The sequence below is a fragment of the Vulpes vulpes genome, chromosome 1 (genome assembly GCF_048418805.1).
Source record: "Vulpes vulpes isolate BD-2025 chromosome 1, VulVul3, whole genome shotgun sequence".
In the NCBI taxonomy this organism is placed as follows: Eukaryota; Metazoa; Chordata; class Mammalia; order Carnivora; family Canidae; genus Vulpes; species Vulpes vulpes.
This window is the reverse complement of record NC_132780.1, coordinates 28,962,689-28,980,308: the sequence shown is the minus strand read 5'-3', so window position 1 is coordinate 28,980,308 and position 17,620 is coordinate 28,962,689. Positions and strand designations below refer to the sequence as shown.

The 17,620-nt window shown below is 39.0% G+C and overlaps 1 protein-coding gene and 1 pseudogene across 1 annotated transcript in view; both read right to left on the bottom strand.

The window, feature by feature from the left end:
* The window catches only part of LOC112922080 (spermatogenesis-associated protein 31E1-like), a 199,919-nt gene that overhangs the window by 61,822 nt on the left and 120,477 nt on the right, over positions 1 to 17,620 (bottom strand). The window lies entirely within an intron of this gene.
* LOC112922155 (elongin-C pseudogene) lies at positions 7,151 to 7,599 on the bottom strand (annotated as a pseudogene).

Sequence of the window (17,620 nt, the reverse complement as noted above, 5' to 3'; positions counted from 1 at the left end):
TTTTAAAAAACTGATTGGTTTTTATACTCTTTGTTAAAATTCTGAATTTATCCACTCTCTCAAATCCAGTGAGCATTTTTATGACCATTACTTCAAACTCTATCAGGTAGATTGCTTATCTTTGTTTTATTTATTTTTTTTTCCTAATGTTTTGTCTTATTCATTCATTTGGAGCATATATTTCTGTATCTTTAGTTTTGATATTTTGTTTCTATGAATCAGGCTCAATAGCTATCTCTTACAGATTCAAAGTGTCCTTGTGTAAGAACATTCCCTCGGTTCGCTGTGCCTTGTGGCACTGGCTGGCTGGCAGGAGCTCTAGCAGGTATGGCTGGAGGTCTCAGGGCACTCTACACTGAGGCCTCCCTGGTAAGACAACTGTACAGGAAGACAGCAAAGTCAGAGGGTCCCACGGTACTCCATGTAGGGGGTACCCTGGCAGGGTGACTGGAGCTGACATGGGCATGGGCTGGGGGGTGCCCAAGGTGTCCATGTGGGGGCACAGTGGTGGGATGGCTGGAGCTGAAGAGGACATGACCAGGTAGTCCTGGGGTGCTTTGTGCCATGGTCACTTGCAGGATAGCTGGAGCAGAAGTGGGTGTGGGTGTTGATGCTCTAGGGTTAATGACGGAGTTTCCTTCATTTGTAGTTTAGTTGCTTTTTAAACCATCTCTTGTTTTCTGTGGCTCAGAAAACAGTGCTATTAGTGCTATCCCGTCCACTGCAGTTCAAAATGTCAGACCTGCCGAGCAGGTCTTCCTGACCTGCCCCAATAAGCCCCATCTCATAGACAGGTCAAAAACCATGGGATGAGATAATTCAGAAATGGACAGAAATGTAAAGCTTTAATGAGGACCTTATTTTCCTAAAAATAAAGAATGGAATTGCTCCAGTTTAATTCAGTATTAAAGATTCACAGAACAGTCAGGATCTGTCCCATTCAGTGAATAATGGGCATGAGGTAAATCTTGGGCATCTCAGTATTTGGGAAGGGGCATATTTAATTATTCTCCTCTGCTTTTCACATGGAGGGTTTGGCCTGATGAGACACATTAAGAGGGACCTCACAGTAAACACCTCCCACACTTTATTCAGCCAAGTAGAGAAAGGAGTAAAGTGGGATTCATCATCTAGGCATGACTAGGGCAGAGCCCAACTCCTGACCTTATGATTAGAATCAGTATGTGGTATATGGGATTACTGGAATCAAGCCAGTCACCATGCTGGACATCTCCTTTCAGACAACTGTAAATCCTTGGACACACACATCTAGACCAGTGCTTCCATGAGGTGATGGTGTCTGCAGAGGTGAAGGGGCACTGGATCAGCCATGCTCTCCTTCCTCCTAGATCAATGATAGGCAACCCAGGGCATCTGGTATCTGAGGCTGAATTCTGTGGGGAAGACTAATAGCATCTGTAGCCTGTGGAGGAGACTGGGCCTGAAGATTCTCTTTTGTTGATATTTTTTATTAGCTAGCATGCACCCTGTCAGGCATGTATTGAGCCTACCTCTTCTCAGGTCAGTCCCTTTAGGCCTTACCTGTGTATCATTACCTAGATTGTATCTGTGCCATTTCTCTATTCCCTTGTTTGTCTTCTTGGTCCCTATGGACTCTACACATAACAAACAACTTGTCCAAAGAATGAGATTGTCTCTCTTCTGTCCTACCATCTCGTACAAGTCTTCTCGACCCTTTGGACATTCCCCTCAATGGCCAGGACAGTAGAATTTCCATGCTTTTTACCTGAAGTGGCAGGAAATCAGAATCTTCAATCTTATCAGTCTTCTCTCAGAAATCTTACGTGTCTTCTCTCATAATTACACAGTTTTTATTACCACCTCAGGCTGGTTCTGGCCAACACTGATTCCTGGCCCTGGTTCACTTAACTGACAAGCTCTTCCTGCCCTGTAACAGACATGAGGAAGAGCCCTAGGGCTGTGAATGAAGCTAAGCACGGAAGTCAAGACCTGCATTATGGAGTAGTGGCAGAGTTCAGGCTAACACAAGACATCACAAGTCACCAAGGCCATGGCACAGAATGTGGAGTTTTTCTGTGATGCTGAAGATCCAGAGATCTGCGGGTCTTTTTCCATTAATACTAGGAAAGGAGGTGAGGATATATCCAGGATTCATCAGATATAATTCCTTCTGAATCTGGAGCAGAATCCTAATTTGGGGAAGGAGAGGTGTCTGAATTAGAGCTGCTAATTATGAGCAGGGGGAGGCTTGAGCAGAGTATACTGCAGTGGCCATTGTCTGGAGTGCAGGGCTCAGCTTTTTACTCCATCCAGGCCAGTCTGGGCTACGAGTTTCAAGAGGAAAACAGCTCCAGAGATTCTGACATTTGGGCTACATTGGCTCGACTCCTCATCTTCTACACTGAAATTCTTACATGAAGAGTGATTCAGCCTGAATGCAGAATGTCAGGCTTCTGGAGGCACAGAACATGTAAGCAAAGATTGGCAAGACCTATGTGCAAGAGTACTGTCCTGTACAGAGGCATCACCATGTTTAGCGACTAGCACTGACTCAAGAATCTCAAATGCTTTCCAATTGGGAACCAAGGATGTTCAGAAGGTGTGTTGGGCCTCACAACTGGGTTCTATTAAGTGTATTTAACAGTCTGGGTTTGCTCTATTTTTCCCCAAAGTTTCCAGTCTTAGGTGTCTTTATGGGCTGACTTCTTTGCCAAGAACTCCCATCTTTGTCACCTGCAGTGAAACCTTAAAGGGTAAAGGGCTAGGATTTTAGCTTCCGTCCTCAACATCACATTAACCCATAAGCCTGACACAATCTTGCACAGGGGAGATGGAGCTACCAGAACCAGGTGTCCACACAGTGTCCCCTCTGAAGAGGTGCAGAGATACACCTGCCAGATGGAATGAAGGCCAAACACAACACTTCCTGTGACCCCTCATGAGGAGCAAAGGAAACAACCTGGTATGAGGGCTCAGATCTCGGGAGGGTTGAAGCCCAATAAGGGTTGATGCCAATGAGGATTAAGAACGCAAGTTCCCAGGGCATCTGGGCGGTTCAGTCTGTTAACTGTCTGGCTCTTAATCTCAGTTCAGGTCTTGATCTCAGGGTCCTGAGTTCAAGCCCAATGTTTCAAAAAATGCAAATTTTCATGAAATGTATCCAATGCATTGAGCAGAAATGGAATAATTGCTACTACTAAGATGATTGTCAAACATCCTGGATTTGTTATTGTACTAAATGTACTTTGGAAGAAAAACATCATATTGAGGTGTTTGCTCAGGTGAGGAACTGAACTTGATGAGGGAGAGAAGAAAAGGCTCTAAGCCAAACCTGTTTAGGGAGCAAGGGGCTCTGTCATCAATCAACACAGCCCCACAGCAGATGGGCTTTCTTCCCGCTTACAGATAGGTGCTGGAGTGGGAGGTGGACAAATAAGGAGCCACCCTGTGTCTTCCTCCTGTGGTCCCCCTTGCAGCCAGAGAGAGCTTGGTGGTCTGATTTTTTACTTACCTTTGCTTCTTCCTCTTTGTGGCACAACAGACCATGAGATGAGAAGTGTGTGGCTACAAGGGCTGCCTGGGTGACTTAGTCGGTTAAGCCTCTGTCTTTGGCTCAGGTTATGATCCCAGAACCTTGGGATTGAGTCCCTGTGCTGGATTTCCTGCTCAGCAGAGAGCCTGCTTCTTCCTCTCCCACTCCCCCTGCTCTCTGGTCTTCTCACACTCTCTCTGTGAAATAAAATCTTTGGGGAAAAGAAAAGTATGAGACTAAACACCTCTAAATCTGGAGAAATAACTGGGAACCAAGGCCTCACCCTGAGAAATAACCAAATGGATATAGACAGGAGCTCTATTGGTGATTCTAGGCAATGTCACAGCCAGCCTGGCAGGGCAGAAGGAGGGCAGGGCCAGGGCACCAGTCAGTGGCTGAGCTCCAACTGGGTTATGCATAAACTGGAAATGCCAAGAGCCAGCTCCTACTTGTGTCCTCTCCTCCATGGGCCTGACAAACATGGACAGTGGTATGAGGCCTTGGCCTTTTTCACCCTACAAAGAGCGAGAAAACTCAAGAGACAAAGATTCCCAAAGGACTGACAGCTGATGATGCCACCAAGATGAAGAAAGGGAGGCCCATTATAGGGAAACACCAGAACAAAGACTGGAGCTATCTCAAAGAAGGAAGATGCTCTCCTAATAATAAGAGAACGATGTTAAATATTTATTCAATTTTTGTGTGTTGTCTTCTGTTTAGTCTACCTGATAAAAAAGGTCCAGAAAGGCAGAGCTTTTTAGTTTTTAATAAATTTTATTTTTACAGCAATTTTAGGTTCAGAGCAAGATTGAAAGAAAGGTACATATTTGTCCCACATCCCCCTTGTCTGCACACATGATTAACCTCCAGTATTATCTACATTCTCCACTAAAGTGGTACTTTTGTTTCAATTTATGAACCTATATTGACACATCACAATCAGCTGAAGTCCAAAGTTTATGTTCGGGTTCAATCCCCATGTACAATCTATGGGTTTGGACAAAGGTACAATGACACACATCTATCATTACTGTATTCTACAGAGAAGTTTCAGTGTTCTGCCTAAACCTCCTTCCATCCTCTTTGACCCTGGCAACCACTGATCTTTTTCTAGTCATCCTACTTTTGCCTTTTCATATGCTCAAAGACTATACAGCTGGAGTTAACGAATGTCATATAGTTGGAATCATACAATATGCAGCCTTTTCAGATTGACTTCTTTCACTTAGTAATATGTGTTTAACATTTTTCCATGCCTTTTCATGGCATGATAGCTCATTTCTTTTTATCACTGAATAATACACTCCTTTTTCTGGATATATCCTAGTGTTTTTTTTGTTTTTTTGTTTGTTTGTTTGTTTGTTTTTTTAACCTCTTCACATACTTAAGGACATCTTGGTTGCTTCTAAGTTATGGCAACTATGGATAAAATTCCTATAAATGTCTGTTTACAGGTTTTTATGTAAAGAAGATATTTTCAACTCTAGGTAACAGCAAGGAGCATGACTTACCAGATGATAAGAGTATGTTTAGTTTTCTAAGAAAATAGCAAACTTTCCTCCAAAGTGGTGGTACCATTTTTCAAACCCATCAGCAATGAATAAGAATGTTACTCTATATCCTTCAGTGTCAGCGCTTAGAACTTTGACCATTCTAATAGGTGTGTACGGGTATCTTATGGTTGCTTTGAATTCTCCAGATAATATAAGATGCAAAGCATCTTTCTATGTGCTTATTTGCCATCCGTATTTTTGCTGAGGTGTCTGTTAAGATTTTTTGCATTTTAAATCGAGTTTTTTTTACTGAATTTTAAGGGTTTCTTTTCTTTCTTTCTTTTTTTTTTTTTAAGATTTTGTTTATTTATTTATGAGAGAGAGAGAGAGAGACAGAGAATAGGCAAAGGGTTCCTGGGATCACACCCTGAGCTGAAGGCAGATGCTCAACCACTGAGCCATCCAGGCATCCCGAATTTTAAGGGTTCTTTATATTTTTTATATAACAGTCCTTTAACAGATGTCTTCTGCAAATATTTTCTCCAAGTCTGTGGCTTGTCTTTTAATTCTTTTCATTGTTTTAGCAGAATAAAAAGTTTTAATGAAGTCCAGAAAATTATTTCTTTTGTGAATTGTTCCTATTGTTTTATTTAAAAGATCACTGCCAAACCCAATGTTATAGAAGTTTTCTATTTTCTATAAGATTTATAGATTTGCATTTTATATTTAGATCTGTGATCTATTTTGAGTTAATTTTTGTGAAAAGTGTAAAGTCTAGGTTAATTTCTTGCATGTAGACATTTAGTTGTTCCAGCATTTGTTGAAAAAACAATCTTCTCAATTGTACTGCCTTTGCTCCTTTGTCAAGTATCATCTGACTATATTTTTTTAATTCTTTTTTTTTTTTTTTTTTTTTTTTATTTATGATAGTCATACAGAGAGAAAGAGAGAGAGGCAGAGACACAGGCAGAGGGAGAAGCAGGCTCCATGCACCGGGAGCCTGATGTGGGATTCGATCCCGGGTCTCCAGGATCGCGCCCTGGGCCAAAGGCAGGCGCCAAACCGCTGCGCCACCCAGGGATCCCCTCATCTGACTATATTTTTGTGGGTGTTTATACTACTGTGGGTTTTCTATACTGCTCCATTGATCTCTTTGTTTCTCCAATACAATACTGCCTGATTACCGTATCTTTTTTAAAAAAAATTTGTTTATTTATTCATGAGAGATACAGAAAGAGAGGCAGAGACACAGGCAGAGGGAGAAGCAGGCTCCCCGTGGGAAGCCTGATGCAGGACTCAATCTTATGACCCTGGGATCACAACCTGAGCAAAAGGCTGATTGATGCTCAACGACTGAGCCACCCAGGTGCCACGTGATTACTTTATCTTTACATTTAGTTCCTGAAGTTGGGTAGTGTCAGCTCTCTTTGTTCTCTCTCAATATTGTGTTGGCTATTCAGGGTCTTTGTTTCTCTAAGTAAACTTTAGCATCAGTTAGTTGATAGCCACAAAAAAAGAATTTCTGGAATTTTTATTAGAATTGCATTAAATCTATAGATCAATTTGGGGAACAGTGAAATCTTAACCATATTGAGTGTTCCTATCCATGAACCTGAAATTCTTCATTTATTTAGTTTAATATCTTTAATCAGAGTTTTGTAGTTGTCTTCATATAGTCTTGTATATATCTTGTTAGATTTATACCTAAGCGTTTTATTTTTTGGGTACTAATGTGAGTGGTATTGTGTTTATTTTCAAATTCCACTAGCTCATTGCTGCTTTATAAGAAAGGGATTTACTTTCCTATTTTTACCTTATATCCTGAAATCTGGTGCTTTTTGTTTTGGAAAATTAATTATTAATTCAATTTCTGTAGTGGCTATGGCCTATTTATATTGTCTATTTCTTGTGTAAATTTCTTGTGTAAAAAGACACAGATAGTGTCTTTCAAGGAGTTGGTCTATTTAATCCAGGCTATCAAATTTGTGGGTACAGTATGCCTTGATAACCCTTTCAATGTCCACGGATTCTAAAGTGACATCCTCTTGTTAACTTCTGGTGCCAGTTAGTTGTGTGTTCTCCTTTTTCTTAGACCAGCTAGAAGTTTATCAATTTTATCATCTTTTAAAAAAACAAGTTTTTTTTTTTAAATACTGAAAAAAGTTAACAGTTTATTATAATTTATTTTATTTAACAATCTAGGAAGTTCGCAGCCATCAGCAGTTCCAGTGCAATTTCAGGTGCAAATGGGAATTCAGGAATCTCTGTGGAGCTGTTAGTGTAGTGAACCTTGTAAGTAAAATACATGCATACTTTTGATAGCACATGTGAAGGGATCTCTCTAAAATTGACTTCATTAGTTTCATTCTCAGCCAACTGACCTGGGCCACTCAACATGGCTTTTATTGTTCCGGATGTTAGTGCATGTTCTCTTTTTACAATAAATTCATGACCATCTGAAGATATCAATTTGACATACATGGCATCAGGGCCTTCACAGCCACCATAGGTTTTCTCTTCTCCATCCATTATGTTCTTATGAAATTCTACTTTACTTCGACAGGAACTTTAGTAGTTGTTTCTCGTCAGCCTTGCAGCCACCATATCCACCATGCCGGCTCCCCACGCACCGCCACAGCCTCCACTCCAGGGCCCAAAAACAAGCTTTTTAATGTCATTTGTTTTCTCTCTTTTGATTTCTTGTTTTCAATGTTATTTATTTATGCTCTAATTTTCATTATTTATTTTCTTCTGCTTACTTTGAACTTAATGGGCTCTTTTTCTAGTTTCCTAAGGGGCAGTTTAAATGATTGATATTAGATCTTTTTCAACATATGCAGTTACTGATATAAATTACCCTCTAAACACTGCTTGCACTATGTTCCATTAATTTTGATTAGTTTTCATTTTCATTTAGTTGAAAATATTTCTAAAATTTTCCTCAAGATTTCTTTCTTGCCCCATGTCTCATTTAGAAGTACACTTTAATCTCTAAGTGTTTTGGGGAATTTCCAACCATCTTCTGATTATTGATTTCTAGCTTAATCCATGTGGTTTGAGAGCAGATACTGCACAATTAATATCCTTTTAAAATTGTGTGTTTTGTGGTTGAATGTGGACTATTAAATAGTTTCATGTGAATCTGAGACAAATGTGTAACATGCTGCTGTTGGATGAATTAGTCTATTGAAGGTGCTGTTGATGTCAAGCAAATCTTCAGTGATTTTCTCCACATTGGATCTGCCCATTTCTGTGACAACTGCTGAAGTCCCCAAGTCAATAGTGAGTATATTGATTTATTTCTTCTTGCAGTTCTGTCAGTTTTTCCCTCACATATTTTGACATTCTGTATTTAGGTTCATACACATTAAAAACTGTTACATCCTCTCTAACAACTGACCCTTTATATTATTATGTAATGGTCCCCTTTACCCCTGATACATTTCTTTGTTCAGAAGTTTATTCTGTTTGAAATTAATATAGCTACTCTTGTTTTCTTTTGGTTAGTGTTAGCATAAGATCTGTCTCTCCATCATTTACTTTTAATCTACATGTGTCTTTATTTTATTTTTAAAGACTTTATTTATCCATTTATAAGACACACAGAGAGAGAGGCAGACACAGGCAGAGGGAGAAGCAGGCTCCCTTCAGGAGCTCGATGCAGGACTTGATCCCAGGACCCTGGGATCATGACCTGAACCAAAGGCAGACGCTCAACCATTGAGCTACCCTGGTGTCCCTATGCATCTTTATTTTAAAAATAGGTTTCTTGTAGACAATACGTAGTTAGGTCATTTTTTTTTTAACCTATCCTGACAATGTTTTCTGATTACTGCATTCGGGTCATTGATGTTCAACATCAGTACTGATATAGTTGGATTAATATCTGAATTTATTACAGTTTTTTTTTTAAGATTTTATTTATTTATTCATGAGAGACACAGAGAGAGAGAGAGAAGGAGAGACACAGGCAGAGGGAGAAGCAGGCTGCATGCAGGGAACCCGATGTGGGACTCGATCCCAGGTCTCCAGGATCACGCCCTGAGCTGAAGGCCGTGCTAAACCACTGAGCCAATCAGGCGTCCCTTATTACAGTTTTCTATTTGTTGCTTTTATTCTTTGTTTCTATTTTTGTCTTTCACTCTTTTCTGCTTCTTGTGGTTTTAACTGGGCATTTTATAGGATTCTAATTTCTCTCCTTAGCATAACATTTATTTGCTTTTTTTTTTACATTTCTTAATAAAACTTTGCAAAACACATTTAAAACTAACCTGAATCTACTTTCAAGTAACACAATACTGCTCCATGTACTACATGGAGTACTATGTATTGTATTTGTACTATGTAATGTATTTGTACTACAAATACATTATAATAAGAAAAAATATATTTAAATATATATATATACAAACACATATATATATATGTGTGTATATATATATAGTGTGTGTTTGTGTATTTTTGTCCAAGAAAGTATTTCTTCTTCACTTTTGAAGGATAATTCCACAGGGTATGTAAATTCTAGGTTGGTGAGGCTTTTTTTCTATCACACTAAATACTTCACCCACTCTCTTTCTTGCTGGCATGGTTTCCAAGAAGTTGGATATAATTTTTATCTTTGCTTCACTACAGGTAAAGTGGTTTAAAACAATTTTTTCAGGACTTTTTTTGTTTCTGGCTTTCTATGGTTTGAAAATGACATGTCTTAGGTGTAGTTTTGGGATTTATCTTATCTTGCTTTTTCTCTGAGTTTCCTGGATCAGTGGTTTGACAAGTGTTTGGCAAGAGTACAGGGAAATTCTCAGCCATTTGTATTTCAAAAATTGCTTCAGTTAATCTCTTTGTCTTCTCCTTATGACATTTCCATTAACTGTATGTTACCCTTTCTGCAATTATCCTACATTCTTAGATACTGTCTTTTTTTCTCTTTGCTTTTCAGTTTTAGAACTTTTATTAAAATATCCTGAAGCTGGGGATCCCTGGGTGGCGCAGCGGTTCGGCGCCTGCCTTTGGCCCAGGGCGCGATCCTGGAGACCCGGGATCGAATCCCACATCGGGCTCCCGGTGCATGGAGCCTGCTTCTCCCTCTGCCTGTGTCTCTGCCCCTCTCTCTCTCTCTCTCTCTCTCTCTCTGTGACTATCATAAATAAATAATAATAAAAAAAATTAAAAAAAAATATCCTGAAGCTCAACGATTCTTTCCTCAATCCTGCCCAGTTACTAGTAGTCTTTGTTAGTAGTAGACTCCCTTAGGTAGTCTTTTCTTTATTTCTGTTAAAGTGTTTTTGACATCTAGCATTTCTGTTTGGCTCTTTCTTAGAATTTCTATTTCTCTGTTCTTTTGCCTTCTAAGGGCAGAGTTTAGGAAAAGCTACAAACAAGTGACCACATAAATAAACTAAATCTCAAACGAATTAAAATTAAGAAGCCCACATAGAAAATTAATCACTGCCAATGGAGTCCATAAATTTTCTGCCTACAGACACCATCAACTCCAGCTCTGCCAGCTAGGAGACAGAAAGTCAGCTAATGGAGAGGCCATGAGCTGGGATACAGGATGCCTCCACAGCATCTTTGGGGAGGAAAGAGGGAAGTATGGGACAGATGAAGAAAGTGCCATTTATTCTTGTTCCTTGCCTTGGGCAGTAGGCAAAAACTCTGGTAGAAACAAATGTCTCAGGTGACATTAAAGGACAGGGGGATCCCTGGGTGGCTCAGCAGTTTAGCTCCTGCTTTTGGCTCAGGGTGTGATCCTGGAGTCCCGGGATCGAGTCCCATGTCGGGCTCCCTGCACGCAGCCTGCTTCTCCCTTTGCCTGTGTCTCTGCCTCTCTCTCTCTCTCTCTCTCTCTGTGTCTCTCATGAATGAATAAATAAAATCTTAAAAAAAAAAAAGTACAGAAGCATGGGAACTGGATCTGAGTGGAAAAAGACAGTGCGGCCAGACCTCCCCTCGTACTTAATTATAGCCCTTTTCTCCTCTGCCATATACTGGACACTGCTTCCTGTCCTGTGAGTTGTCTTAGTTGGGACCCATCATCTGATGCCTTGCCTGATCTGTCACTCCATCCCATCATGCACATGTCTCTATGGCTAGCCTCCTGCACAGTAATATAGAGTTACAGCAATTATGGAGATGTTCTTTTAATTAATTAATTAATGAGGTAGACCACTGAGAGGTTGGGCAAGCCCCTGCAAGGTGAAACATGCAGGAGAGCAAGCACTGATAACTCCAGGCCACACCACCAGTGTGGGCAGAGGCAGGGGTACCTGAGTGTACATGACTTCTCTTCCTAAAGAGGTGTCTTTGGTCAGATCAGGTACTGCTCTCTGAACCACAGTTTTCTCCTCTGTAAAATGGAGATAGTAATGTCCACTTCTCAGGGTTGTTCGGGGAATAATGTAACCAAAAATCCTGGTGCAAAAACACAGAAGGTACCAAGTCACTTTGTCTCCATTCTGACAGTTCCTACTTTCCACTAACTCCTTCAGGGGGTAGAGAGGCTATAGGAATTAATGAAAAGGTACACATCGAAAAAGGTAAGAGGGAGCAGGTGAGTGTCTTAGTCTTTTTGGGCTACTGTACCAAAATACCTTAGACTGGGTGGCATATAAACAAGAGATGCTTATTTTTTCAGTATTCTGAAGGCTGGGATATCCAAGATCGTGGTTCTTGTCTGGTGAGGGTCTTCGTTCTTGTTGATGGCCATCTTCTCACTGTAATCTCATTTGGCAGAAGGGGCTAGGGAGCCTGTGAAGTCTTTTTTTTTTTTTTTTTTTAAGAACACTACTCCCAATTATGAAGGCTCCTCCCAAATGAACTAATCACATACTAAAGATCCCACCTCCTAACACTATCATTCTAGGGGTTAGCACTTCAACATAAGAATTTTGGGAGGGACACAAATAGTTGATAGCAGTGAAGTAGCAGAGAAGAAGGCAGTTTGAGGAAAGCAGAAGAGAACAGAGAGGGAAAGAGACAGAGACTCTAAGGCTGCTGGGTTGTGAGATCACTGTGAACGCCCAACTTGCATTCTGCATATGCATTCTCACTAAAAGAAAGGCACCAGAAATACTGGTTTCAGGATGTCAACACACACACCTCTTCCAATGTCACAGTGGCTAGACCCAAGTCTGGGGGCTAGACTCTCCTAAACAGAGAAGCAGCAGGAGACTTCTCCCTGATACCTGCCACATTATTTCCTTTTTACCTTTCTTGAAGACTTTAAGGTGCTTTAGGAAAATGCGATATATTTAAAATGTAGTTCTTTTTCTGAATTGCATAAATTCTGGTTCTCCTGAAATTATCATGTCACAGCAGGGCTCTGTACTAGAACATTCTGTAAGTGCAGAAAAGGGACATTAAAAACAAGATAATAGGGCCAAAATGGAGTTGCTTATGCTAAGCCCCATGTTACCAAAAACAGTTTTGGTGTTTAAAACAGTTTAACAGACAACTTAATTAGTTTTGGGTCTCCTCAAAATGGACTTTTTTTTTTTTGAGAGTGTGTGCAGGGGTGGGGGGAGAGGGTGAGGGCGAGGGAGAGATACAATCTTAAGCAGACTCTACACCCAGTGTGGAGGGCTTGATCTCACAACCTTGAGATCGTGACGGAGCCAAAATCGAGTCAGACCTATAACGGACTGAGCCACCCAGGCACCCCTCCCTGAAATAGAATCTGTTTTGTTTAAAGATTATTTATTTTAGAGAGAGCAAAAGAGCATGTGTGCACGTGGATGCACATGAGCCAGGGCAGAGGCAGAGGGAGATGGGGAGAAATCCTCAAGCAGACCCCCTGCTGAGTGTAAAGCCTGATACGGGGCTCAATCCCAGAACCCTGAGATTCATGACCTGAGCCGAAATCAAGAGTTGTATACTTAACTGACTAAGCCACCCAGGAGCCTTTCAAATGGACTGGTAAACCAGCCAATCAGTATCACCAGGTCAGCACTATCTGCCTGATAGACGCCTGTCATCCTCTAAAGGAAAGTAACTTTGTAATAACCAACCTACTTTTTTGCCTTTGTAGGACTTTCTTATTCTTACTCCCTGCAGACTATTCATTTGGTATAGTTCCTCAGAACTCCTTTCTATCTGCTAAATGGATGCTGCCTAATTCAAACAAGTTTTGGTCAAATAAACTACAAAATTTTTTTATATGCCTCAGTTTATCTTTTAAAAGTTCTAGTGTCAGAGTAGGGAACTGAAGGAGACCCCTGATGGTCCCAACAGGCAACAAGCAAGCAGGTAAATCACTGAGCCCCTTGAGCTCACTGTTTCCTTGACGACTCTGGAGGTTGTAAGTGAATCTATCTTAGATTCTAGCTATACAGCTTTTGCATTATGAGCTTTCAGACTTTGTACATTTATTTTCCTGGACTGGGGCTTGCTTGGTTATTTATTTATTTATTTAGAGCAAGCACAGGCAAGCAGTAGTGGCAGGGGGCATGGGGGTGGGGGAGAGAGGGAGAATCTTACGCAGTCTCTACACCCAGTATGGAGCCCGATGTAGGGCTCAATTTCATGACCCTGAGATCATGACCTTAGCTGAAATCAAGCTTAACCAACTGAGCCACCCAGGTGTACCTGGACTGGGTCTGGGGTCAGACTGGGTCCAACATAAGCAGGCTGGGTCCAGTGTGAGGCCTCAGATGTATACCATATTATATTAAGACTGAACAAGTAGGTTAACCTAACTAAAGACAATCTTGAATTACAGTAACCACAGTGGAGAACTTTGAAACCAGATTTGTTTACCCATTTACAAGGTGCCCTACAGAATAAGAGGTGTGAGCTGAGCACTCACCCTAAAGAGTAGAGGGAAAATTCTTTCTTCCTCTACAGTTTCTGTTGGCCAGGATGAGACCTGGTGGGATACCCTAATCACTCCTGAGCCTATAGATGGGATTCTACATACCAGCAGAAGACCACAAAGTGTGAGACTTCCTACCAAAATGAGCTTTCCCAGATCTCTATCTGTGATGCCTGGTGAAGAGGAAGGTAAAATTTCACATTTCCTTTCCAAATTCAGATAGATAGGCAAATACATATTTTTTTTTAGGAATTAGATGTCTGAATTGTGATTTGTGGATTTGCTTTTGGGAACCTGCTGGTTGTTGATTCCTTCTCTCCAAGGAATAGTTACTGCATTTACACAGGACCGGATGTCAGTAGAACCTTCTTCACTTATGAAATATGCATCCAGGTATCAACACCTTGTAATTTGACAGTGGTGCCAGTCAGCAAGAGCACTTGGTAGGGTCTTTTCAGTAAATCTCACTTTTGCAGAAATATCCAAGTAAAACAATAATGGTCTGTAAATGGCCAAAGAATTCAACATGCTCGTGGTTAAGTTGGAGAATTTCCAGAAACCCCCAAAAATTTCTGGAATACTTAATGTTGGTAATATATATCCATACATATGTAACCTAAAAAGATTCATCATCACTTCCTATGCGACAGTGCTTCCCACATAATTTAACATACCAAATAAACCTAGGAAGGCACTTGTTGTGAAGAGCACTGAGTGTTATAAGTATGTAGTAAGTGTGAATATAAGTAGTTAGAATCACTAAATTCTACTCCTGAAACTAATATTACACTATATATTAACTAAATAGAATTAAAAAAAAAAACAAAAGTGGGATACAGTAAAAGCACTGCTCAGTGGGAAATGTATTGCTGTAAACACCTACATTTAAAAAGTAGTAAGATCTCAAAAAAAAAAAAAAAAGGTAGTAAGATCTCAAATCAATGTACTGTTCTACCTTAAGAAACTTGAAACAGAAGAGTAACTAAATCCAAAGCAGTAAGTAAGGAAATGATAAAGATTAAAGTGGAAATTAATAAATTAGAGAATAAAAATACAATACATAAAATCAATAATTGCAACAGCTGGTTCTTTGAAATGATAAGCAAAATTGACAGGCATCTACCTAAGTTGAACACATAAAAAAGAAAGAGCAAATTATTAAAAAATCAAGCATGGAGGGAGGGATATCATGACCAAGGTGCAGAAAGAGAATGCTAAGGGAAAACTATAACCAACTCTATACAGACAAATTAGATAATTCGAAAGAAATAGAAAAAATTCTAGAAAAGACACAAACTACCAAAACAGACTCAAGAAAAAATAGGTTATCTAAAATCTATAAAAAGAAAAGAGACTAAGGCAGTAACTAAACAAACCAAACCAAACAAAAGCAAAACTTTATACAAAGAAAAGCTCAGGACCACATGGCTTCACTGGTAAATTCTACCAAATGCATTAGGAAGAAATAACATGAACCCTTCACAAAGTATTCCAAACAAGAGAAGAAAAAACATTTTCTAACTCATTTCCTAAGTCCAATATTACTTGGATATCAAAACCATTAGGACACCACAAGAACACTAAGACTAATTTTCTTTATTATTTTACAAGCAAAAACCCTCAAAAAATACTAGCAAACAGAATATACAAACATACACAAAGAATTATAGGGACGCCTGGGTGGTTTAGCAGTTGAGCATCTGCCTTTGGCTCAGGGCGTGATCCTGGAGCCCCGGGATTGAGTCCCACATTGGGTTCCCTGCAGGGAGCCTGCTTCTCCCTCTGCCTATGACTCTGCCTCTCTCTGTCTCTCATGAATAAATAAATAAAATCTTTTAAAAAAATAAAAGAATTATATACTATGACCAAGGCAAGGTTTGTCCCTGGATTGAAAGGGTAGTTCCACATAAGAAAATTAATACAACGTACATTAGTTGAACACAAAACTGAATTAATTTTAGTAAGACTGAATTCAATTTTTTTCATAGACTGTGCTTTTGCTGTTTAACTAAAAATTTATCACTAAAGTTCAGATGATAGATTTTCTCCTGTGTTTTCTTCTCCTTATGTATTTTGCTTTTAAGTCTATGATCAATTTTTATTAGATTAATTTTGTGAAAGGTAAGAGGAAATGTATTTAGATTTTTCTTTTTCTTTTTTTTTTTCTTTTGCACACAGACATCCAATTAAATAATACATGATTTGCTGAGAAGACCATCTTATCTCCATTGAATTGTCCTTCACCTTAATGGAAAATCAGTTGAACATCTTTGTGTTGATCTATTTCTGGGCTCACTACACCACTGATTTATGCCTCTATATGTCCTTTGGCAATGCCACAGCATGGATTACTGTAGCTTTATGGTCAGTCTTAAAATAGGCTAATATTGAGTCCTCTAACTTCTTTCTCAGAATTGTTTTGGATATTTTAGGTTTTTTTTTTCTTTCCACATACATTTAAAATCAGCTTGTCTATGCCTACAAAAGATATTTCTGTTGACTGGGATTGTGCTCAACCCATAGATCAAATCAGAACACAGTCAAGTTTTTCAATTCATGAAGTTTTCAAAATTTCACAGTCAAGCTTTTCATATACTGAGGCACAGTATAACTCTCCACTTAATTAGATCTTTGATTTTTTTCAACAGCATTTTGTAGTTTTCTGCAAACAGACTTCCATATATTTTACTACACTTACACCTAAGTATTTCATTTATTGGTGCTATTATAAATGCTATTATTTTTCTTAAATTTCAATTTTCAATTGGCTGTTGAATTCAGTATATAGAAAAATGGTGATGTTTGGATATTGAATTTATGTGCTGTAACTCTGCCAAATTAATTTGTTAATCCTAAGAATATTTTTGCAGCTTCTCTAGAGTTTTTTACATAGACAGTGATGTTATATACAATTAAGATACTTTATTTCACACTGAGCCACATTATAATCAAACTGTTGAAAGCCAAAACACAGAGCTAATCTTGAAAGTAGCAAATAAAAAGTAACTCATCAAATGCAAGGGATCCTCAGCAAGATTATCAAGAGAATTCTTGGCAGAAATATCACATGCTGAGAGAAATCTACAGTTGTAAACACATTTAAAAAAGAAGAAAGATCTCAGATCAAAAATGTAACCTTAAACTTTAATAAGAAAAAAAATTCAAATCTAAAAGGTACAAAACAATAAGAATTAGCATCAAGATAAACAAAACAGATTTTAGAAAAACAATAGAAAAAAACAAGATCAAAAGTTTGCTCTTTGCAAAGGTCCAGAAAATTGATAATCTTTCTTTAGTTAGGCTATTAAGAAAAAAAGAAAAAACTCAAATAACTAAAATCGGAAATAGAAGATGGAAAACTACTGATAATTTACAAAAATAAAAAAGATTACAAGAAAGCACTATGAACAATCATATGCCAACAAATTGGATAACTTAGATAAAATTAATAAATTCTCCTAAAATATATAACCTACCAAGGCTAAAACAAGGAGAAATAGAAAATCTTTTTTTTAAAGGATTTTATTTATTTATTCATGAGAGACAGAGAGAAAAAGAGAGAGAGAGAGAGAGAGAGGCAGAGACACAGGCAGAAGAAGCAGGCTCCATGCAGGGAGCCCGATGTGGGACTCAATCATGGGACTCCAGAATCATGCACTGAGCTGAAGGCAGATGCTTAATCACTGAGCTACCCAGGCACCCCAATAAACAGAAAATCTTAATTGTCCTAATACTAGTAAGTGTATGAAATCAGTAATCAAAAACCACTCAAAAAAGAAAATCCTAGGACCAGATGAATTC